This window comes from Podarcis melisellensis (assembly GCF_964234715.1).
Source record: "Podarcis melisellensis genome assembly, chromosome: 8".
Classification (NCBI taxonomy): Eukaryota; Metazoa; Chordata; class Lepidosauria; order Squamata; family Lacertidae; genus Podarcis; species Podarcis melisellensis.
Window position 1 is genome coordinate 73,782,442 of NC_138540.1, and position 24,256 is coordinate 73,806,697.

The 24,256-nt window shown below is 43.7% G+C and overlaps 2 pseudogenes across 2 annotated transcripts; both read right to left on the minus strand.

The window, feature by feature from the left end:
- Nucleotides 1-2,731: 2,731 nt before the first annotated feature.
- LOC309375222 (free fatty acid receptor 2 pseudogene) lies at nucleotides 2,732-14,474 on the minus strand (annotated as a pseudogene). Its single transcript, XR_014173512.1, has 3 exons — nucleotides 14,382-14,474; nucleotides 5,890-5,977; nucleotides 2,732-4,902 (listed from the first exon to the last, which is right to left on the minus strand). The product of XR_014173512.1 is annotated as a free fatty acid receptor 2 pseudogene (transcript).
- LOC309375866 (free fatty acid receptor 2 pseudogene) lies at nucleotides 10,923-17,245 on the minus strand (annotated as a pseudogene). Its single transcript, XR_014173513.1, has 3 exons — nucleotides 17,122-17,245; nucleotides 14,386-14,467; nucleotides 10,923-12,099 (listed from the first exon to the last, which is right to left on the minus strand). The product of XR_014173513.1 is annotated as a free fatty acid receptor 2 pseudogene (transcript).
- Nucleotides 17,246-24,256: the final 7,011 nt, after the last annotated feature.

Sequence of the window (24,256 nt, forward strand, 5' to 3'; positions counted from 1 at the left end):
TATAAATAAAATTTATTATTATTATTATTACTAGCCTTGGGACAGCTATTGATTTTGGTGGATATTTTAGAGTGGCCTTAGCAATATACTTGGGCAACTGGACATCCTTCCAATGGAACTTACTTAGTGCAGAGAGGAGTGAGAGGCAGGTGGGACTCATCAACCTGGGAAGGTAGCCTATCCAGGAGAAGGAAAACTCTAACCCTAAACTTCTGCTGCCATGCGGGATAACTTCAGGAGAAGAAAAGGCTAAAGTCTGCACGTATCCAGAGTATAGTCCTTAAGATGGTTGGATGGTGGCTTGTATGTCTCCTTCAGACAACTTCTGCAGCCAAGTTAGTGCCAAATATATTGCTTTGCTTTCATTTGGACAAATCAGTGAGGTCAAGAGGAGGGTCTTGTCATCTGGGTAGCCCAGGACCTCCATACACACTGCCCAGGTTTGCAGCTTGGGGAGGCCACTTTGGTGCTGCTATCCCAGAGGTTTGCCTTCGCCCCCCAGAGGTGCCCTCCAATGCCTCTTGAGACAGACGGTTGTCAGCAACAAATATATAGCCTGGCCCGTTCTTGTGGTTTAACAGCAGCTCGAGCTGCAAAAACTTTAATATTGCTTCATGCATCAAGTTGCAGTTAAATGATCTGAATGCCAGGGCTGGCAGAACTGCTACCGACCTTAACCCCAACCACCAGACCACAAGAAAGAAGTGGTATTTCCAGCTTGCCAAGAAAGGGCTCACATCTGCAAAACTCATGCCTGTTCCCTGATAGAAATAGAAGGACACGTCAGTTTAAGTTCTCTCAGTTTCTCATTTTTCCCAACCTTAATTCAGTTCTTCATGTGTTGCAACAATATGCATTTGTATTCTTAAAAATTTCCCCAAATATCCCCAGATAGATCCCACTGTCTATGCAGCTTTGACTATGCAGTACATTTGACGAATGTACAAATTTTTGTAAGCTGTTTCCCCTAATAAATACATTTTTGTAAACATGGTTTGGTTGGCGAACTGAACTGCAAAATTCAGAGAAGTCTGAATTTTGAAGGATGGTCTTGTGAATTTAATAGAGTCAGCTTTAAATCAGAGCTGAACTGAATTTTCTCCCACCCCTATTATTTGATCCCCTCTTTCTGGAGCAAGCACAAGGACTGAAAAAACAAACATTAAGCTGGAAGTGCAACAGGGGCGAGCCTGCTCTGTTCCTACATGGAAGATGCATTGAATGCATCCCTCTGAGATTTGTCTGTGAGCATGGAGGGAGGGAGACTCCTCCCAACTGCTTTGCAGCTAATTGCAGAGCATTCTGTGCTGCCCTATTTAATGGTGGCACTGCCCCCACCTTTGGCTTATTTTGTGAGCCTACCCATTGCCATTGTGTAGTATGGAAGAGTGGGGGGTGGGAGGGATTTGGTTCAGTAGGCGTTTAAATGTGAACCTACTGGATGATTTGCACTTCCTGGCACAATACACAAATCAGAATTCGTTGAAATCCTGCAAAATTGGCACTTCGCTGAATTTGCAATGTCGTTTTCCAGCCAAGTAGCATTTACAAAAAAATGCATATACTACAGTGAAGTGTTCATAAAAATGTATGTGTAAGTGAAAATAGTGCACAAACCTTCATTATATTACAGGAAAGTGCATGCAAAGGTGTACATATTAGGATAGATTTGCTGGTGAGTTTTTAAGTGAGGTTTTAAAATAAGTGAGGTTTTAAAATTTAAGTGAGGTTTTAAAATCACAAACTGATACGGAAAATAAATAAATTATAAACTGATACGGAAATCTGAATTTAGGACTGGGAAAAGGAGAATCCAAAATTGACAGAATGTCTATCCCTATTAGTATGCTGCTCCACAAGTCAGGGCCATGTCACCTACCTGAGGAAGAGAAGGGATTCTCCCTTCTACCTCTTCATTAAGTTTAGGCCCACAAATAGAGATACTGGGGTTCTGTATTAAGAAGATTAGAAGAGGCTGCTGGATCAGATCAAAGCCCATCTAGTCCAGCATCCGGTTCTCACAGTGGACAATCAGATGTCTCTGGGAACTCCCAAAGTAGGATCTGAGTACCAGAGCATTCTCCTCACTTCTGATTCTCCTGAAACATGCTGCCTCCAACATTGGTTGTAGAACATATGCATTCTGGCTGGTAGCCATTGAGTTGGTGGCTGCATGTCTTCTCAGATTACAGGTAGGTAGCCATGTTGCTCTGCCGTAGTCAAAACAAACAAACAAAAATCCTTCCAGTAGCACCTTAGATATGAATCTGAAGAAGTGTGCATGCACACGAAAGCTCATACCAGTAACAAACTTAGTTGGTCTCTAAGGTGCTACTGGAAGGATTTTTTTTATTTTGTTTTGTCTTCTCAGAGTTCTCATTAGTAAAGTTGTGGCCTTTAACATGGTCTTCCATCTTCCTTCCAGGTATGGAGACAATATTAAATTGCAGAAAACATTTCATATGCAATTTATTTTATTTAAGATTTCTAACATGCTAGGTAAAAAAGCCAAACACTCCCAAATGCAGACACATCAGACTTTAACATACAAGGAAACAACCAAGCCATAAAAAAACACTAAGTTCAATACAATAAATAGTATTCAACATATGGATTTAATTAATGCAGGCCACATGTGCCCAAGATTGAGAGGGCCCAGTGTGCATTGCACACTCAGTGTGCATTGCATGTGGTACACACACCCAGTGTCCATTGCATGCACAAAGCCACATCATGGGGAGGAGACAAAGTGCGGAGCCCAGCATGGTGTGCCTTCAATGCCTTCAATGGCCAGCAGCTCCTCCTTTCTCACACTCAGGAGTAGCTGGCCACTGAAGCTGCACCACATTTGGCTCCTTGCACTGCCTCCTCCACCCACTCAACATTGAGGGTCCCCAGCTCCCCCCAGTAGATAGTAGGGGACCCGAATACACCTTGGTCCCATAGAACTGGCACTCTTAATGCAGGCTAACCTCTTCCCCAGGTTTGTTTGCTTTTTGGAGGGGGAGGGTCTGATTCAGCTCTCAAGCATTTTTTTCTGCCCACTACAAGACACTACTGATTTGGATGGTGCCAGCAGATAAGAGAAAAATAAATAAAGTAGACACAGAGCTAGAGCGCAGCACCTTAGTGGGGAAACAAATTGTTCCCTTCATGACCATCAGATTGATCATTTGAAGAGTGGAGTTGGAGTGATAATCCCGTCCTTAGCACAGAATAGCTGGGGGGCAGAGCTGTCTGTCTCTTGTGTGTGCCGAGACGATTCAGTTGTCCTCAGCCAACTGACCAAAAATGACCTGAACTGCTCTTGTGCTTTTAAAGGTAGGAGTGTGATTTGGAGAAATCAGCCTGTTTACAATTTCATAGACAGGACTTGACACTAATGCCAATAAAGGTAAGGCTGGGGAGAAGGGGATGGAAACAAATAGGCAACCCTGAATGTTTTGCACTGTTATCGGGTGCATACAGGGAAATTAGATAACTCAATTGACATAGCTGGTGATCCATTCGAATGTGCCATGTATTCTAGGTAATCCCTCTGAAATAAGTAGAAAGGTTTCTGTGAAGGCAGAATGTCTGGAAGCATCTGGCTGATGTGATCTCATAGTTGATACCTGCAGAAACAAATGGACAAACAAACTGGAAGATCCAAGGAGTTCGAGAATGTTGGGTCAATAATTTCTCTTTCAAAATGCAAGCTGGAAATGTTTGAATTCATGGTTTCAAAGTCAAAATCTGCTTGGGGTTATTCGAAACTTTTGAAGCTGTGTAAAGGTTCATTTCAGCTGGCATGTTTTAGAGTCACATGTCTTGTTATGTGCAGGGAACATCTTTCAGTATGTGCTCAGTGCTCAGATATTCCTGACCTCTGCCGGCTGGTACAAAGAGTGGAATCCCTCACTTGTGCCAATTCACTTGGGAGATTTGGAACAGTTTGACCAGCTCCTGCATCTTCTTCACCACCACCACCATCTCCAAGAACTTTACAGCAAGGAGAGCAGCAGGCTGACACCATGGTCCAGAGACTCTTGGACACACCAACCCAGCAACTACAAAAAGTCCGCCGTATGGCAGTAGAGGAGAAGAAAAAGAGAACCGGGTCCAAAGTGGTGTTGAGAGCACTGAGGAGGAAAGCATCCACTCTCCAGGAAGGGCTTTGCTTCTGAATGAAGCCAACAATATGGGATGTATTGTAGGGAGCGAAGCAGATGGTGAAATTGAGCAGAGTCACCAGAGCCAGGCCCATGGCTCGTTTCTTCTTATGGGATGGGATGTTGGGCAGGGAGGCCAGGCTGCGGATAACATTGATATAGCAAAACAGGGTGATGGCGAAAGGTAGCCAGAAGAGGAGAAGGCTGATTTCCAGCCGGACCGGAAGGAGGATTTGGAGCTGGCTGGAGGAGAACTTCTCATAGCATGAGAAGTTTTTGTCAGAAGGCAGCATGGTGGTGTTGCGGTTTTGGACAATGTAGACAATACTGCAGTGGGAATAGGCCAACAACCAGAAGAAGAGGCTGGCTGCTATTGCATAAATTGGCCTGCGATTCAACTTGTACTTGACAGGGTAGAGGACACAAAGGTAGCGCTCCACGCTGACCCCCATCAGAAAAAGGGTGCTGATGTAGATGCTGCTGTAGAAACAGAAGTTGGTGAGGGGGCAAAGGAAGACAGGGAGATGCCAAGTCATGTCCCAGGTGGCTTCAGCCATCTTGAAGGGAAGGAAAAGCAAAAAGGTGATATCAGACACGGTCAAGTTGAGCAGGAGGATGTCTATGGGGACAGGCTTCTGAGACACTTTTCTGAAGAACGTGTAGCAGGCCAGGAGGTTGGAAGGGAGACCAGTCAGAAAGGTGAAGATGTAGAAAGCAAGGACCACACCCTTATGTGCCATCTTCTCAGAGTCTGTAACAAAAGGGAGAGATGGTAAGTCCCTACCAGGAACTGTATACCAGTGTGAGCAGAGGAGGCTGGTCAATTCAGGTGAATGGGGTATTGCGCCACCAGTCCTGTTCTGCCCACAACCAGCTTAACCATGTAGTGCTTTATATCCTGCCCATCAAGTTTGATTTAGGAATTGAAGTAGGCACACAAAATTGTTGTCTTCAAATTAAGAAGTAAGCTGAATGATTTAAGTTGTCTTTGATTAACTTTCACAATCGAACATCAAACCTGAATCTTATAAATGCCTGATGTATTTGAACTTGAGTTCCTAATACTGCCGAATTTCAGATATGTGCCAAATGTAATCTGAGAACTACCTTGCATGATACAAATGGAAACTAGCACTTGGAAAAACAAATGGAAGAGATGGAAATAGTGGTCTGCTAATCATGAGCAGTATCTAGGACCTCCAATATCCATGGCACCATACATATTTTGAATACTAGTTGCTGGGTATAGTGGCATCATGGAACTATTCTCTGGTTGTCCTCTGTAAAAAATAAGATGTTAAATAAGATAAATCTTTGGTCTATCCCAGCACGTGTCTTCTCAGGTTCTTCCTTCATTTGACAGCATCGTTCAGAAAAGGTATAAATCCTGCCCAACAAGTTCTGAGCAGTTTCTCTTTTTTAAAAACTTTCAAATTTTCAGAAGTATAAGTTAATTCCCATTAAAGAACTTGATTGTGACTCCTTAGTTTACTGCAAGAGTACCCAACGTGGTGCTCTACAGAGCCTGCTGGACTGCTATATACCCATCAATCCCAGCCAACATGGCCAATGAGGCTGCTCAATCAAGCCAGTGGGTTAGCATTATATTCTCACAGTGGCCAAGAGACGATGGGATTTGTAGTCCAATGACATCCATCCATGGTATGTATTTTGTGAATAATTTTAAAAGAGGTATACCCAATTCTGGATGCATTAAAGAAAGGAAGGAAACACTTACCTGTGTTATCACTCAGGAACCCCTCTGTCTGATTGCCAAGAAAACGATAAAGCACTTTCCAGAGATAATCCAGTGATCAGTCTGAAGCCTGTATTGCAAAACCAAAGAGACAAGATTTTTACATTCACTGAAGCATCTGTCCAGGGGAAGAAAGTCTGTGGTATTTTGGAGGATATGGAGAATCAACCTACTCCTTAAAGTTGATAAAGAAAAAAAACCTCACTAGCAAGCAATTTCCGGCTAGATGGTGGCCAGAGAGTTTGTTCTGAGCTCTGTGGTTTGTTTAGCTTGATTAATGTTTCTTTTTTTGGTGGTGCAATTTGTTCATCAGTGCTAACTGCTGTATGTGGGTAATGGGCATATTCGACTCATAGTCTTATTTGCAGAATCCAAAGTTTTTACTGTATTAATTGCAGTGTATTTTGAGTCTTTAGGAGTTTGCAGTTCTGAAATCAATATAATATGAGGCCCTGAGGAGTACCATATGTCCAAGAGGATTTTCCATCAAACATCATAATGACTGCTCTGTATCACCCCAAGGATGAGCAAAGCACATGAACCCTGGTTAAAAGAGGTAAGGGTTCACTCCACCCCACCCTGAAGCAAGAGGACCTTGAAGGATGGAGCAGAGGATGCTGCAGATACTACCTGTATCTGAGAATGCTGCACATGTAAGAGAAAGAAGACAAAATAAAATTACCAACTTCTTCCCCCCAAGGGATAAGGTAAAGGTAAAGGGACCGGAGCCCTGACAGTTAAGTCCAGTCACAGATGACTCTGGGGTTGAGGTGCTCATCTTGCTTTACAGGCCGAGGGAGCCAGCGCAACGAAAACACCAACACCAGAGTACCGCACGGAAACACTGTTTACCTTCCCGCCAGAGCGGTACCTATTTTCAAACTGCTAGGTTGGCAGCAGCTGGGACCAAGCAGCGGGAGCTCAACCCATCGCGGGGATTTGATCCGCCAACCTTTTGATTGGCAAGCCCAAGGCTCAGTGGTTTAGACCACAGTGCCACCCGCTGTCAATAAATGCATATCTCCATCTCTTTCTGCCTGCTATTTGGACTGGTCTATTGATTACAGGTGTATAGCACAAGAGGCTAATTGGGAAGAATATGCCATTAGCTTGGCTATGGAGGTGGCACTGACTAAAACAGCACCTGCTACTGGTAGGATGGAATGGGTGGTACGAGGGAAGCTAGTGGGTGGGTGATTTCATGTTAAAGCAGGTGAATGAGCAGGCAAAGTGCCATATTAAATCAGAGAATTTGTTTCCCCTACCTAGAGTGGAGCAGGGGGAAGAGAAAGACATTAACTCACAATTTCAATTGGCCAAAGACATCTTGGAAAATATAAAGCTGATAAAATAATTTCTTTATGAGTGTCATGAACTGCTACCAGGGCTGGATTTAGGTTTGATGAGGCCCTAAGCTACTGAAGGTAATGGGGCTCTTTATATGTCCAGCTGTCCTTTGTCAACAACAAATTGTCACTCTTTTTTGTGTCGACTATATGCTATATGGTAATTTATGGACCTATACCTAAAGCCATTTGCACATGCAGAATATAGGCACCCTATATATAGAAATGAGCAAACCAGTGATATTATAGGGAGCAGGCTAACAGGCAGGGCCCATTACTTACATCACAGGTGTCTACACAACACAAAAGACAGTTGCTGTATGTAGGTTTTATTTTATTTGTTTTTTTATCTTGTATTTTGGAAATGTACATCCAGTCCCCCCCTTTAATTTATTTGGGGGGGGGCCAAGAGAGTGGGCCCCTAAGCTATAGCTTGTTTAGCTTGTATGTAAATCTACCCACATTAATTGAGCTGCATAAGAAAACTAGGAATGACAGTGGGCTAGTGGATATAAGAACTATAAACTCCCTCAAAGGTCCCCATGTGGCTAAACCCCCACCTAAAAAGGAAAGCATTTATAGGTACCCGGGGGAAATAATGTGGCAATTAAGGTAAAGAAGAGCAACAACATTAAGAACTTAATTAAGGCCAAAAGAACACCACATAGGAAGAATTATTATTATAACATATTCAGCCTTGTTATTGGTATCCGTCTGTCTTGACATACATGGAGTATTCCTCCGGGGGTGGGGGGTGAAGTCAAAATGCTGTGTTAGCAGCCCAGAGTGGTCTCCCCAGGGCACAAGCCTGGTCAGTGTTTATCTGTTCTCTGCCTCATTTTCTTTATAATTGTGGGATTGATCTCACCTTATTGTTGCAAGGTGCCCAAGGATGCTACATGTGTATGTGCCTTTATTTCTATTAAGCATCTCCCCAGTGCTCTGCAATCTTCCTGGCTGCCCGCCCTCCCACATCTGAAAAACAGCAACACACACGATGGAAGGAACTACCTCATGGTGGGTTTCAACTGAGAGTGGGTAGGATGGCTACCAAGTTCCAGAGACTGGTGCACTCACTAATCTTGTCTTTAAGGGGAGTTATTCCTTTTAACTTTTACAAAAACTTTCAGCAGTGATTTTGTTAAGGGTAATATATATCTATATAAAAATAACACTGGACAGCTGTCAGGTGCATAGTACTTGGCTTCCTAGTTTCCTAAGTTTACAGAAAAGCCCAAGTTTTCAGGGTTTTCAGGAAAGTGTGGGCACTTGGGAGGGACACAGAATTCAGGCCACTAGAGATACTGTTTTTGTAAAATGAAATAAAAGACTCCCAATCCCTTTGTCTGGTTCAAAAGTAAGCTGAGCTCCACCTATGACAATTTCACTGAAATGTTTTCTCCTGTTTGCTTGCAGATGCTTCAGGTTACAGACTCCACTAACCCAGAAATAGTACCTCAGGTGAAGAACTTTGCTTCAGGATGAGAACAGAAATCGTGCTGTGGCAGCGGGAGGCCTCATTAGCTAAAGTGGTACCTCAGGTTAAGAACAGTTTCAGGTTAAGAACAGACCTCCAGAACTAATTAAGTTCTTAACCTGAGGTACATTTCTTCCCTCACCACTTTTAGTGTTGCAGAATAGTTAAAAACACAAACACACACTTTTTATTTTTTATTTTTTTACAGCATAGCACAAGTGATATCTTATGATCTGATACCTAGACCATAGTTTATAAACATTACACACTCTGAGTTTCTGTAGATTTGATAAAACATGTTAGCTTTTGCCTGGGTCAGATCTACCAGACTCAGAGCAGCCTGTTCCTCAGACTGAAGTTCCTCCCATTCCTTTTTTTGGACCATAACTGAGAAATCCTGACTTGTGGTCCTTGCAAATGTTTTTCTTCAAAGCCAGTGTCTGTATTTTCTGACCCTGTTTGTCCTAGGTACTAGGAAGCACTGTGATTGGTTACTATCTTCAGAAAGGCATAGGATGGGATGTGGTGCATCATTATATGATACTTAGACATAGTACATTGCTCCAGCTATACCTGATGTGGTTCCAGCTATGCTCCTGCTCAGCCGTGATCTAAGATCTAACGCTCTGCCAGTATCAGCAAATACATCCCTACTTCAATAAGTAATGATCACCTGTGGTGCTTGTGTCCCTTCAAGTCATATATATTTTATTAGCCCACCAATGCAATTGGCTCATTTTAATTTTGGCCTGGCCTGCAGACCCCATAGACCCATCAAGCCAATCACAACCATGGACAGTGACCTACCAGATCTTTGATAAATGTCACTGTTTCTGCAGTTGTAGACAGGTATGAGAAAAAGGAGATTTATTGAGTCTGTGGTGGACCACATTGCAGGGATGGCGGGCAGCACTTAAATTAGTTGATCCTTCCCGACATGTGGAACTACCTGTTGTCGATTAGATCCAGAAAGTTTTCAGAAGGCTGAGGAAATGGGAAATCTAATAAAAACCCAAGTGCTTGCACTATAAGAGAGTCTGCAAATTTGATCGTTCCTGTACTGGACTGGTGTTTCCAAACGATGGATGCATATCAGACATCTTCTGTGTTGCAAGCCTTCAGCTTCAAGAGCTTCATCTGACAGCACACCACTATCATCGCTAATCAACACTTGATCTTAGCCAAAAGGCTGAGAAGCGATGCTAATCAACACACTCTAAACATACACACTACAACTGTGTATGTTAAACCCAGGCATAGATGAGATAGAGAGGTTGCAGGTCCTCTTTATCTCTTTGAGAGCCGAGTTCTGACATAGGTCACAGGGAAAGATGCATTAGTTAGAAGGATGTGGAACTGTGGTCTAAAGAAACCTGGGACTTCGGGGAAACTTATCATGGTTTCTGAAATCAGTCATGGTGGACAAATGTCTGTAAAATGTAATGTGTTCACTGCTGCTGACCCCACCTCCAGGGGTCTACTCCAAAGTGTTGAATTGTTTGCCAGAGGACCCCAAAATACTTGGACTGCTCTTCTGCGTTCCCCCCTTCCTTTTCTCTTTTCCCCCTCACCCATGTTGTCCTCTATCATATGCACTCCAGTGTTGTGGTGGTGGTGGTTAACTATTACTACTTCAATGTATTTATTTTAATACACCTCTATTAACTTTCCAATTTGTGTGTGTATTTCCTTATGCAAACATAAGTTAAAATCAGCATTTCCAAGTGTGATCAGGAGGAAGTTGATGTTCAAGAGGGGAAATAAGTTTGACAAGCAAACTGGCACGGAAAGAGGTCATTTGAAGTTGGAAGTATGAAAAACCACAGACAAGGGTTGGTCTTGAGGCAGTTGCCTCAGATGACAAATCCTGGGTGGTAGGGAGTGGTGCCAAAGTGTTGGTGGAGAGAGCTGAGTGCCATATATGGCCTGCTCTAAGTTACCCTTTCACCCCCAGATGTTGTGGAAGACTCTGCCTGTTGCCAGTCTTAAGGTAAGCTTCAAATGCCGGACCAACTGCCTTCTGTACATGGATTTGGAAGGAGGTAGCGAAGCGTGTGGGGCTGGTCCTGCTAACCACTTACACAATCACATTTTTGATGCTGGTGAAGATGATCTGGACCACAGCAACCTCCCAAGGTCTCAGATTTCAAATGTCAAGGTTCACACTCACAATTTCAGGTTAAAGTTCCCATTTAGGAAAGATCTGACCCATCTGGAAGATTTGTATCTGTGCCATTCTTTTCTTTATACTCTTGCAGCTCTGGGCAATGTAGGATGGCTTCTGTGTAGCCTCGTAGTCCTGCGCGAAGCACGTGTACTTGCTGGGGGCTCAAGGCTCTGATCTCACAGGCCCTTGCAGTTTGGACAAAGGAGGCTTCCATAGGGATGGCATCCCCTGCCAGTTCACCAGATGTGGATATGCCACCTGCTCCTGCTTCTTTGTCGGGTTCTCCAACAGTCCTGCAGCAAGGCAAAGACCACTGGGACGCAAGAGTCAACAGCTTGCAGTGCGTTGCCTGCCAGCAGTGAGCAAAGGTTTGTTGGATGGCAGTGGAGGAGAAGTAGAAGATGACAGGGTCCAAAGTGCTGTTGAAAGAGCTGAGGAGGAAGCCGTACACCCTCCATTCAGGGCTCCAGAACTGAATGTAGCCCACAAGGTGAGAGATGTTAAAGGGCCCAAAGCAAACAGCAAAATTGAGCAGAGTGGCCACTGCCAGGCCCACGGCCCGTTTCTTCCTCCGGGGTTTGATGTGGGGCAAGGAGGTCAGGATGCGAATGACCCTAATGTAGCAGAAAAGGGTGATGATGAAAGGGAGGAAGAAGAGGAGAATGCAGAGTTGCAGTCGGACAGGGAGGAGGATTTTAAGCTGGCCATTGGAGAATGACTCATAACACGTGGAGTTGTGAGACATGGGTTGGGCCTCGGGGTGGTATTGGACAGTGTAGATGATGCTGCAGTGGAAACAAGCCAGAAACCAGAAGAAGAGACTGGCCACTATTACATAGGTCAGTCTACGTTCTGACTTGAACTTGATGGGGTAGGCGATGCACAGGTAGCGCTCTATGCTGACCCCTGTAAGGAAGAGGGTGCTGCTGTAAATGCTGCTGTAGAAACAGAAGTTGGTGAGGGGGCAAAGGAAGGCAGGGAGAGGCCAGGGGACATCTGAAGAAGCCTCTGCCATCTTGAAGGGCAAAATCAGCAGAAGGATAAGATCAGAGATGGTCAAGTTGAGCAAGAAGACATCCATGGGGGTTGCCTTCTGGCGCACTTTCCTTAGGAAGGAGTAGCCAGCCAGCAGGTTGGAAGGGAGGCCAGTCAGGAAGGTGACGATGTAGATGGCAAGGATAAGAGGTTTTGTGGCCATTCTGCTGTAAAAGGAAGGATATTAAAATATCAGGAAGCCTGATTCCTATCCCTCAAGGAAATCACCAGGGGGCAGAATATGCTTGCAGCCTCTCTTGGTGTCACTCAGAGGCTGAGGTCATTTCTTCCAGCATGTTCTGAGTCAGAATAATTTCTATAGCATCAGTCCTTAGACATAGCAGCACAGCGAGAAAGAGCAAAATATAAACTAGAAAACAAAATGTAGATGAACTTGCATGAAAACATCACTATTTACCATTAGAAATTTATCCTTAGTAAAATTAGGATTAGTAAAATCAAAACATATGCACCTCAAAACACCGTTATGTACACCATTTAGAAATGCTAATGATTGAGCAGTATATGAATACCTCAAATAAACATAAAGCAAACAACAGTAACCATTGTGAAACTTTTCATTTCTCTCTCTCGCATCTCTTCTCTAGTTAGGAGAATTAGAGTGCTTTAAATGTATGAGATAGATGCGACCTCTTTCTGCACCCTGTCCTTCCAGAGACATGGAGATGGCAATATATCTCTATCTTGGGTTGGTACCGACTGTAAAATTCGACTTGTATCCAGAGTTCTAGGAAGCCATCTGATCTGTTTTGGAGCACCATGATATCTTTTAGTCCTGCCTCCTCCCCATTAACTATACAGTTGTCCCTTAGCTTCCGAACTTCTTGGGATTCGAATGTTCCGACTCCCAAACAATCAAAAATTGGAAGTGAGTGTTCCAGTTTCTGAATGTTCTTTCGGAAGCTGAACATCCTTCTGCGCCTTCAAATAGGCTGCAGGAAGTTTTAAATCCTTCTCCAAAATAATTGTGTTTGGAGGGTGCCATTCTTAGCCCTGAGGTAGCGCCAAACACGGAAACCTGAGAGGATGAATCAGAAAACAAAGAACTAGAGGAGCAGGCAGAGACCCCTGAATCCAGTATCAAGGATCCCCTTGTGAAGCCCTCTAGGCCGACACTTGATGAAGAACTGGAACCTTCAGAGAAGGAGTGAAGACACCACCATCAGTTTACAGCAAGAGTACCCAATATGGTGCTCTACAGAGCCTGCTGGACTGCTAGATACCCATCAATCCCAGCCAACATGGCCAATGAGCAGAACAAGATAAGATGAGGCTGCTAAATCAAGCCAGTGGGCCAGCATTATATTCTCACAGTTGCCAAGAGACGATGGGATTTGTAGTCCAATGACATCCATCCATGGTACCTCGGGTTAAGAACTTAATTGTTTCTGGAGGTCCGTTCTTAACCTGAAACTGTTCTTAAACTGAGGTACCACTTTAGCTAATGGAGCCTCCCGCTGCTGCTGCACCGCCGGCATGTGATTTCTGTTCTCATCCTGAGGTAAAGTTCTTAACCCGAGGTATGATTTCTGGGTTAGTGGAGTTTGTAACCTGAAGCATCTCTGTCAGAGCTGCCTCCAGGTCCCAGCTCACAGAGGACCAACGCCAGCCGGTGGTAATATACAAAAGTCTTTATTGAAGTTCAGTTTCCATTTACAAGCTGCAGCATGCAGCTCTACGTCTTAGAACCTAGACCGGCGAAGCTCCGTCTGAGTCTCCACCCCCTGTACACCAGTTTAAGACTCTAGCCTTACTCCACCTCTTCTGTTGCTCTTTCCTCCTCTGGGTCCTTCTGCCCCCTGGGGTCTCCTCCTTTCTGGACTCTTCTGACGCTGACCCCCCTGACTCTTGTCCCTCCTTCCGGCGGGCTTTAGGACCTGGCTCCCTATCCGGGCTACCTGCTGTGCCGCTCGCCTGTACATTTGAACTTTGCACGCGTGCCCAGCCTCCAACTTTCCTCTCGACCGCTTCCGTGCTCTCCGATGGAGGCGTGGTCAATCCTGACTCATCTCCTCCCGCTGGTGGTGAGCAGCCTGATCCCGATACCTGGGACTCCTCCCCCCCACTGCGCTCTGGTGGGGAAGCTGGTCCTGATTTCCAACTGCTGCTCTCTGAGTCCCCTCTGGCCCCTTCTTCCTGGGGTGTCCCCCTAGGCACCCCCTTGCTCTGACCATGGGCACCCCCTTCTGTGAATCTTCCGATTCGCTGGAAAGACTCAGGGAATTCCTCGGACCACTGTCATCGCTTACGCTCCCTTCGGATTCCTCCCCCTCGCTCTCCATTTCCTCCCTCTCCTGTGCCTCTGCTCCTGAGCCCCTGACAGTCTCTAACCTGAAGCGTCTGTAACCTGAGGTACCACTGTATTTTGTGAATAATTTAAAAAGAGGTATACCCAGTTCTGGTTGCATTAAAGAAAGGAAGGAAACACTTACACCTGCATTGCCACTCAGGAACCCCTGTCTGTTCGCCAAGATGAAGCTCTTTCCAGAGATAATCCAGTGATCAGTCTGAAGCCTGTATTGCAAAACCAAAGAGACAAGATTTTTACATTCACTGAAGCATCTGTCCAGGGGAAGAAAGTCTGTGGTATTTTGGAGGATATGGAGAATCAACCTACTCCTTAAAGTTGATAAAGGAAAAAAACCTCACTAGCAAGCAATTTCCGGCTAGATGGTGGCCAGAGAGTTTGTTCTGAGCTCTGTGGTTTGTTTTAGCTTGATTAATGTTTCTTTTTTTGGTGGTGCAATTTGCTCATCAGTGATAACTGCTGTATGTGGGTAATGGGCATATTCGACTCATAGTCTTATTTGCAGAATCCAAAGTTTTTACTGTATTAATTGCAGTGTATTTTGAGTCTTTAGGAGTTTGCAGTTCTGAAATCAATATAATATGAGGCCCTGAGGAGTACAATATGTCCAAGGGGATTTTCCATCATCATAATGACTGCTCTGGATTACCCCAAGGATGAGCAAAGCACATGAACCCTGGTTAAAAGAGGTAAGGGTTCACTCCAGCTTTGGAAGTCGAATGTTTGAGAAGTTGAATGGAATTCTGGAACAGATTCTGTTTGACTTCTGAGATACAACTGCAGTGTGAGATCTAAAAACAGCTATAACATTTCTTTTCAAAGAAGTGAGTGGAATTAGCAGGCATGGCAGTCCTCCTTAGTGGTTCAAGCCTTTACTATGCTGGAGTGATTAAAATAGGAATTATGAAGGGCTGGGTGTTTGTGTGGAGAATGGATTCCCAAGAAAGGTTGGAGTGGAATAAATGCCCCTCCTGCCAGCATTCTTCCTATTTCCCCAAGGTCATTGGTGGTGGGTGGGATCAAGCTTCTCCCATAGATATTTTGGGTGGGGGTGGGTGGGGTGGAAATACAGTGGATAGCTCTCCATTGACTTGCATAGGGATAGGCACAAATAATGTGGAAATCAAACAGTTTTTAACCCTTCTCCAAAATAATTGACTTTGGAGGGTGCCATTCCTAGCCCAGTAAAGGTAAAGGTAAAGGGACCCCTGACCATTAGGTCCAGTCGTGGCCAACTCTGGCGATGTGGTCTCATCTCACTTTATTGGCTGAGGGAGCCGGCATACAGCTTCCGGGTCATGTGGTCAGCATGACAAAGCTGCTTCTGGCGAACCAGAGCAGCACACGGAAACGCCGTTTACCTTCCTGCCGGAGTGGTACCTATTTATCTACTTTCACTTTGATGTGCTTTCGAACTGCTAGGTTGGCAGGAGCAGGGACTGAGCAACGGGAGCTCACCCCGTCACAGGGATTCGAACTGCCGACCTTCTGATCGGCAAGCCCAAGGCTCAGTGGTTTAACCCACAGCGCCACCCTGAGGTGGTGCCAAACACAGAAACCTGAGAGGATGAATCAGAAGACAAGAGCCCCCTTAATCCAATATCAAGGATCCCCTTGAGGAGCCTTTTAGGCTGACACCTGATGAAGAAGAAGGAGGTGGTGAAGGCACCAGTGCCAAAAGTTTGGGGTCCAGGCTGAAGAGAAATGCCACAGTCCACTTGTGAGCAAGGGGTCTACTAATGAATAACCCATCCCTGATATTCCTTCACTGTCAGCAGTTGTGATTATTGTGTGGTGGCTGGAAACAACACATTTCTCTGGCTCCTTGTCTTTTGATGAATCCTATGTGACATTAACTTTGGACTGTATCTTGACTTTACTTCCAGATCATGTTTGGGACCTAGCCTGTGTGCTTGGTCTTGGCTAGTTGAGACTACACTGCACTTAGAATCCTGCTTACTGAGACCCCAGTCCCTGAGGGTGACCACTGGAGACCAAACAGTGCCTTGAGAAAGTCCGCTCACATTTGCTGGTGGGTGGCATTGCGGCCAGGCATCTGGGCCCTGCAGTGTCTTTCTTCAGTGATTTAGCTCTATAATTCAGCACCACCTCTGTGACAGTTCTACATTTTGCTGCAGCTGAATTGAAATAAATCACTGCCTTCGAAATGGAGAGGTCCAAATTCAAATGCATGCTCTTTCAGTCCTTCTTAAATGTTTTGGGTTCAGGGACTTTTGCTAGTGAAATTATACCACTCTTATTTTGAATCCAGAGTTGGTTACAGCATATGTATTAAAACAGCAGCATAATATAATCATAAAAATGCAAATAAAGCAATTCATAATGAAATAAGATTTTTAAAAATCCATAAAATAACACAATCTTAAAAAATAATAGCACAACATCTCGTAACAAATCACTAAATAACTGCTTTAGTTAAAGCAGCTGCATTCCATCTATTTGCCTCGTTGGGTCTCTTTTCCTACAAAAACTCCCACCCAAAATTGGTAAATCTTAACCAAACATAGCCTAAATTATAAAGAGATAATGCCAGACATAACTCAGCAGGGACACAGGTTTTCTTATTTTCATGCAGGTCTACTTCTACAGTCAAATTTCAAATGTCAATGCTTTGCAAAATGCCCTTGTAGCTCTATCTTGGAACCTGTTCAGGGGGGAAAAATCTTCCCTATGACATCTGAGCAAATACTTCTCATCCATGAGGAATATCAATTAATTCCTGTTAAGATCTATTAATGAACCAAACTATGTCTCTCTGTCTTTCTTTCTTTTACTATATGTCTTTTTTTTTTTTTTTAAAAAAAGCAATACAAATCCCAGTAACAGTGTCAAATCTTACTTGTGTTCTTGTTGAGAAAAATACCACTTTGTTGAGAAAGAACCTCAGCCTTCTGCAGATGCTCTGGTGGCTGGTCTGTGCTCCCACCTGTGTAAGCAAGTGGATGGACATGCATGTAACCCCCATCTGGAAGCCTAAAACCTGCCTGGTACAGTTTTATGTGGTGTTTGGGAGCGGGCGTGGTGGAAGCAGATGTACTGGGCAACTGAGTTAACCAGTAGAAAAAGGAACCAGATTGTCTTTACAATGGAACCAATTTACTTAGAAATCACTTGGCAGAGTGGGAGGAACTGTATTTTGACCACAGTGGAAAAGTTCTTCATTTTTTTTGAAGTGCCACCGGGCTCCATCTCCTTCTGAACTCAATAGGTCTTTCATACAGACCCTCCTGGATATTAAGATTGTCAGACATTTCGGCTAGTTACGTTGCCCTGAGAAATTTAGGGTGGCGGTGGCAAGCAGAGAGAGAAGATTCTTCGTAGCAGCCCCTAAGCTGTGGAATTCCTTCTCCAAAGAGGTGCACCCAACACCTTCATTATGTCATTTTCATTGGATGTAGAAGACAGTGGTAGAGCATCTGATTTGCTTTGTTCAATCTCTGGCATCTCCAGTAGGGTTAGGGAAAGATCCTACCCAAAACCCTGGAGAGTCTCTGCCAGTCAAGGTAGACAGTACTGAGCTACATGGACCAAAGATCTAACTCAATCCATCTCTCTATGCCCATGCCAGGTGCTAGAGTTGTCTAGTTCAGGACCCACCCTATTATAATGATTTGTTTTGTCTTGATTTTTAATTTGTTTTAACCAGTACCAATCTTTTATTCCTTGGTCAGACCACACCTCAAGTACTGTGTCCAGTTCTGGACAATTTAAGAAGGATTTTGACAAGCTGGAACATGTGTGGAAGAGGGCAACCAAGATGATCTGGAAGCCAAGCCTTATGAGAAATGGTTGAAGTTGCTGGGTATGTTTAGCTTGGAAAATAGGAGACTGAGAAGAGATATCATAGCCATCTTCAAATAGTATATCAAGGGCTGTTACATGGTAGATGGAGCAAGCTTGCTGTCTCCTGTTCTGATGGCTAGGACCTGAACCAATGGCTTCAAGTTACAAGATAGGAGATTTTGATGAAACATAAGGAGGAACTTTCTGACAGTAAAAGCAGTTTGCCATTGGAACGGTCTCTCTCAGGAGGTTGTCAACTCTCCTTCCTTGGAGGTTTTTAAGCAGAGGTTGGATGGCCATCTGTCATGGACACTTTAGTTGAGATTCCTGCATTGCAGGGGGTTGGACTAGATGACGCTTTAGGCTTCCCATAGGCATCTGGTTGGTTGGTCACTGTGGGAGATAGACCAGGGATAGCCAATGGGGTGTCCACTAGATACTGCTGGACTCCAACTCCCATCAGCCTCAGCCAATATGACCAATAATCAAGGATGATGGGAGTTGTAGTCAAGAGACATGCAGATAGCACCACATTGGCTATCCCTTCCTTGGTGATGTTGGAATCAAATAAGTTAAGTAATTGGTCCTTCTTGCATGACTAAAAAGGCAGAGCAACCAAGTGCAAAAAGTGATTTTGAGGAACAACACAAGGTGGTAAAAACATCCCATTACGTTGAGTGAGATGCTTGGTCCATCTCACTCAGCAATGTCTACACTGACTGGAAATACACATTCCAGGGTTTCAGACAGGGGTCTTTCCCAGTCGCTTGTGAAGAAACCAGGGATTGAATTTTGCACCTTCTGCATTGACAACGTGTTCCCCTAAGCTGAGGAACTTCTCTGTGTCTGGGGCTACAGAAAATGAACCAAGAAGCTGAAATGTGTTGCGAGTTACTTAACATAGCAGATTAAAAGCAGGGGATCTTTTGAGCACACTTAATTCACAGTCTCGAGCTGCAACAAGATGTTTTATATTTCTCATTGCCATTTTTGGTAATCGTGCAGCATCTCTCTCATTCCCCTTTCATGCACTGATGACTAGTTAAGGGGCATGTGATATATGACTTCAGTTCCACAAAGTCAGGTGCCTGATGGAAGAGCTGTAACAGGAGACCTTATGACATGGACATTGCCACCTGCTCTGCTCCTGAATCTGCTTTATTTTTCTGAGAGATCAGTGTGTTCTTCTGAGCAGAGACTGCTCTTATTCGAGGGCAAGGCAGCCAGAACCACCAGCGACAATGGAGAGGCATTGCTTCCCTTCTAGACAGCAAGGGTCCTCATAGACACAGCTAAATGACTGTTATAAGTCCAACAACTTTAAAACCTTTGCATTGAGATTGCTTCTACCTACTCACTTCCATTCTCTCTCCTCCCCCCCCCCCCGTTATGTATCATGTCCAGGGAAGGGTGGATTGGAAACACACAACATATGGATTCCAAAGCAGACTTGCCTGTTTTGATCCTGGCAGATTATGACTTGGATCAGCTCAGGAGCCCCCTTTAGAATTTATAATCTAGTGGATTGCTTTACAAAATGGCCTGAACGTCTCAGTTTTGTCATTGCCCTCATTTCATTCCACCCTCCTTTTTTTAAAAAAAAATAAAGGTCCAGCCTCCAAGACTATTTCAGACTGGTTTGACTAGCATGTGTGGGCTTCTTTTTGCCATCACACGCTTTTCATAGAATCAAGGAGCTAGTCCCCATGGAGAATCAGGACTTGATGAATCTTTGCTGCTAAGTGAATTGTGTGGCTGCTCTGATATAAATACTAGGGATAACCATGCTGTTATTTATTTTTCCATAAAATTGTAATATCATGTGGAGTCCCTCACCCCAACTTTACATTCTGCATGAAAATAGGATGGTGGAAAAATTCAATTCACATCACATTTAAAGGTGAGTTGGCTTAATTCACAAAACAACATGAAAATGCAAACATTGCCAGCTTTCAAAATGTGCATGCCTTTGAATTTTGCGGTGCAGTTCTCCAGTCAAATAGTAATAATAAGAGTTTGGATTTGATATCCCGCTTTATCACTACCCTAAGGAGTCTCAAAGCGGCTAACAATCTCCTTTCCCTTCCTCCCCCACAACAAACACTCTGTGAGGTGAGTGGGGCTGAGAGACTTCAGAGAAGTGTGACTAGCCCAAGGCCACCCAGCAGCTGCATGTGGAGGAGCGGGGAAGCGAACCCAGTTCATCAGATTACGAGTCTACTGCTCTTAACCACTACACCACACTACCTCTTTTGTACAAAAAAGCATGCACTAGGATAAAGTGTGCATAAAATGTGAATATTAGTAAAAGTAACATACAAGAATGTGTTCTATTAGAAGAAATTCCTTTGCAAAAATATCTATATTGGACAAAATGGCATGCAAACACACACACACACATTTTAGTTTTACAAATTAAAATTTACATACAAACTCATGAATATATATATATTTAAAAAAATAAGCAAACAATGATTCGATTGAATCTCTGGACTTCCTTCCACCCCTCCATGGGCTCCATTGCCAGTCTTTTTCCGCTGCATATTTTAAGTCAGTTCAATTTTTATATATCCATTGCATACCTAGTTCTTGTTACATTACAAGTGTTATTCAAATCCTGCTAAAGAGCTCAACTGTTTACAGTGGTCTCCAAGGTAAGTTATAAATTTCCCCCGTTCTTAATTGAAATTCTGTTCTTCCTGGTTTCTGATTTTCCCAGTCATTTGCACCATCTCCACATAGTCCATCAGTTTGGTCTGCCATTCCCATCTGGTGGGAACTTTTTCATCCTTCCATCTCTGGGCTGAGAGCATCCGTGCAGCTTTTGTTGTGTACATAAAAAGTCTTTTGTACTCCTTTGCTATTTCTGCACCTATAATTCCTAACAAAAAGGCTTCTGGTTTTTTTAAACAAAAGTTATTTTAATCAAACCCCCCCCCCAATTTATTATATATCATTTCCCAGAATTCTTTTTATAACCTTACATTTCTTCAAACATGTTATTTTAGGGGAAAAGTCACACTAAAATGGTGAACAATTTCCATGAGGACTTCTTTTTAAAAAATGGCAAATGAATGTGGAGAACTGAACTTAAGATTACAAAAAGAAACTGAAACTGATTGACTCATGCATGTCTAGTCTCAACCCCATGTAGACTTTGATAGGTCCACCCACAACCTGATCATGTCTATTTCGATTATGACCTTGAGCCCCATATACACAGCCCAGGCTTATACCCCAAAATGGTCACTTACACCCTGGAGAGGTGCTGCTAACATAGTGCTTTAACTTTGCCCCTGGAGACACACTCCACTGTCTCTTGAGACAGACAGATGCCAAAAACTCATCATTTTGGCCAACGGGCAGAATATACAGTGGTACCTTGGGTTACAAACACTTCAGGTTACAGACCCAGAAATAGTACCTCGGGTTAAGAACCTTGTTTCAGGATGAGCACAGAAATCGCACAATGGCGGCACGGCGGCAGCAGGAGGCCCCATTAGCTAAAGTGGTGCTTCAGGTTAAGAACAGTTTCAGGTTAAGAACGGACCTCCGGAACGAATTAAGTTCTTAACCTGAGGTACCACTGTATATGCCTCAAAGAAATGTATACAGTGGTGACTGGTGCCCATAGGGGGTGGTGGGCAGAAGGCAGAGAGGCCCACAGTATACAGAGCTAGAGCCAGTGATAGTCAGAGCCAACTAATTCTATTTCTGTCTCTGTCCTCCTTACTCATGACTTCTAGAAGTGCAACATTACGACCAAGGAAGAAACAAACAGCCAGTGCCCCCTGGGGTGAGGGCTCACTGAGAGTACGTTCCAGTGGACCAGTTTTCTCTGAATCTATGTGACCGCATACCCCTGTTCCACATTACTGATGATAGATATCACAAAACACAATTCCCAAACTAGAATCTGTAGTTAGATGAGAGGGAACTAGTGATGTGGCTTCCATTTTAGAAGAGAATGTGCCCTTTTAATGAAGTGTAGTTGAAGCCTGTTTGAGTTCACACGTGACATATTTTCTATAAGGCTTGTTGCAGCATTGAGTTTCTGGAAAAGCAGACGCTGCGACTTGTATACATCTGGCAACAACAGCGACTCACCTGGAGTCCTGCCAATTTTTATTTTTTTGGCGGGGGGGGGGGTTAGTCTCTGGAGTAACTTGGTGACTAAGGAAAATGCAACCCACAGCTGCTCAGAGGAACTGTTGCAGACCATCCACCATGGTGGCTTGAAGATCTTGCCACTTATAAGGTATGGTTTATAATTGTCAATTTCATTTGGAGACCTGTTTGGACAACTTGCATTAACATACATGTTTAATGCAGGATTGATGGAAAAGTCTTCTTGCGAATGGCAGCTAGGAATGGATTTTTGTTGGTATATCACACCTGTGAAACTAGCTAAACTTCTGGTCTTTCTTTACATTTCCAACATTTATTACTTGTCTTATAAATAAATGTTGGAAATGTAAAGAAAAAGAAGTATCATTTTATCATATGTGGTGGGAATGTAAGAAAGTAAAAAACTTCTGGGAAATGATATATAATGAGATGAAAAAGATGTTGAAATATACATTTTTTAAAAGACCAGAAGCATTTTTACTTGGTATTATAAGTGAGGACATTAATAGACAGGATCTTAAACTGTTTTTATACGCAACAACAGCAGCAAGTGTTGGCCCAGAAATGGAAACAAGAAGAAATCCTGATGAAAGAAGAATGGCAGACAAAATTAATGGACTACGCAGAATTGGATAAAATGACAGGAAGCTTTCAAAACCTGTGGGACCAGAGATTCACAGAAGATTGGAAGAAATATATGAATTATTTGAAGAGCAACTGTAATCAACAAATTACACTAGTAGGACTACAAGAAGTTTTGTAAGGAGGAATATATGAAATATTGCAAAGAAGAGAAAGAAGAGATGTTAGTTATGATATTTCTGTAATAGTGAAAGTAAGAAATGTAAATTAAGTGAAAAGATTGGAAAATTTTCAGATGTGATTGATGGAAGTCAAAAAAATTGTATAAGATATGAAAGTATGTTTAATAATTGTTTTAAATGATATGTTAACACACACACACACACGTATGAATGGATTTTTGTTGCTTCTGTCCTTATAATCACCACCACCATTGTTTATTTTTCCTTTTACCTTTACAGTTGCAAATTTTAAAAATTGGTGGTTGTGGGGAGACAAGACAAGCACACCTGTAACTCCTTCTTCATGCCTACAGCGTTGCTGCCATCAGAGGAGGAAGGAAGAGGGCATTTCCTTCTAGGACAAAGGAGAACTTGTAAATAAGGATGTGGCATGCGATGTATTGCCACTGAGATTCATCTGTGTTTGAAGAAAGAAGATCATGAAAACTCAGTTGTCAAAACACCCCTTCCCCCCAAACTGTATTGTTGGAAGGGACTCCAAAGGTCTTCTAGACCAACCAGTTGCTGATGTCAGAAATCCCGACTACAGCAACCCTGATAGGTGGCCATACAGCCTCTGCTTAACAGCCAGAGTCCACTGCTATTAGCCAGCGGTAGCCCATTGACACCCTGAAAGAGCCAGCTGTTTTCCACTTTACAAAGCTTCCCTGTCTGTTGGCTCAGAGGTGATCCTTATCCACCACTGCTGGTCAGGCAATGAGCCAGGGATCACATGGTGAACTGTGCAGCCAGTCGGTGATGCACCTGACGAAAGCCAATTTGGGAAGCACTGCAAAGAAGCAAGAAACTGGAGTTGACTTCCCGTAAATTACTTAACTTCTACTTTTAGGTTAGGCTAAAAGAGGAAATACCTTAAAATAGCCCACGTCCTGAAAGCAGACTGGATTTGACTGAGTGGCTCCAATGCATTTTGAGGAAATTGAGTTTTTCCTAGTAACTCGCTGTGTCCTTGTGAAGCCAGGGTTTCTCAGGCTCTGGAACTTGATCTATTCCACTTCCTCGTGATGGGTCACCAACACCCACAGGTGCCAGTGTGTCCTCCAGAGCCACCCCCCTCAGAAATCCAAATTGTGAGATGAACCATATCTGGGTGCCCCCACCAAGTGAGGTGTGGTAGGTGGTTTCATCAGAGGCAGATTTAAGGCAGTGCTACCGGTTCCCCCGCACGGGACATAGGAGTCAAGAGTGCACCTTTCTGCCTCCTTCCTGAAGCCTAGTAAGAGTTGTGCTTTGGGAAGG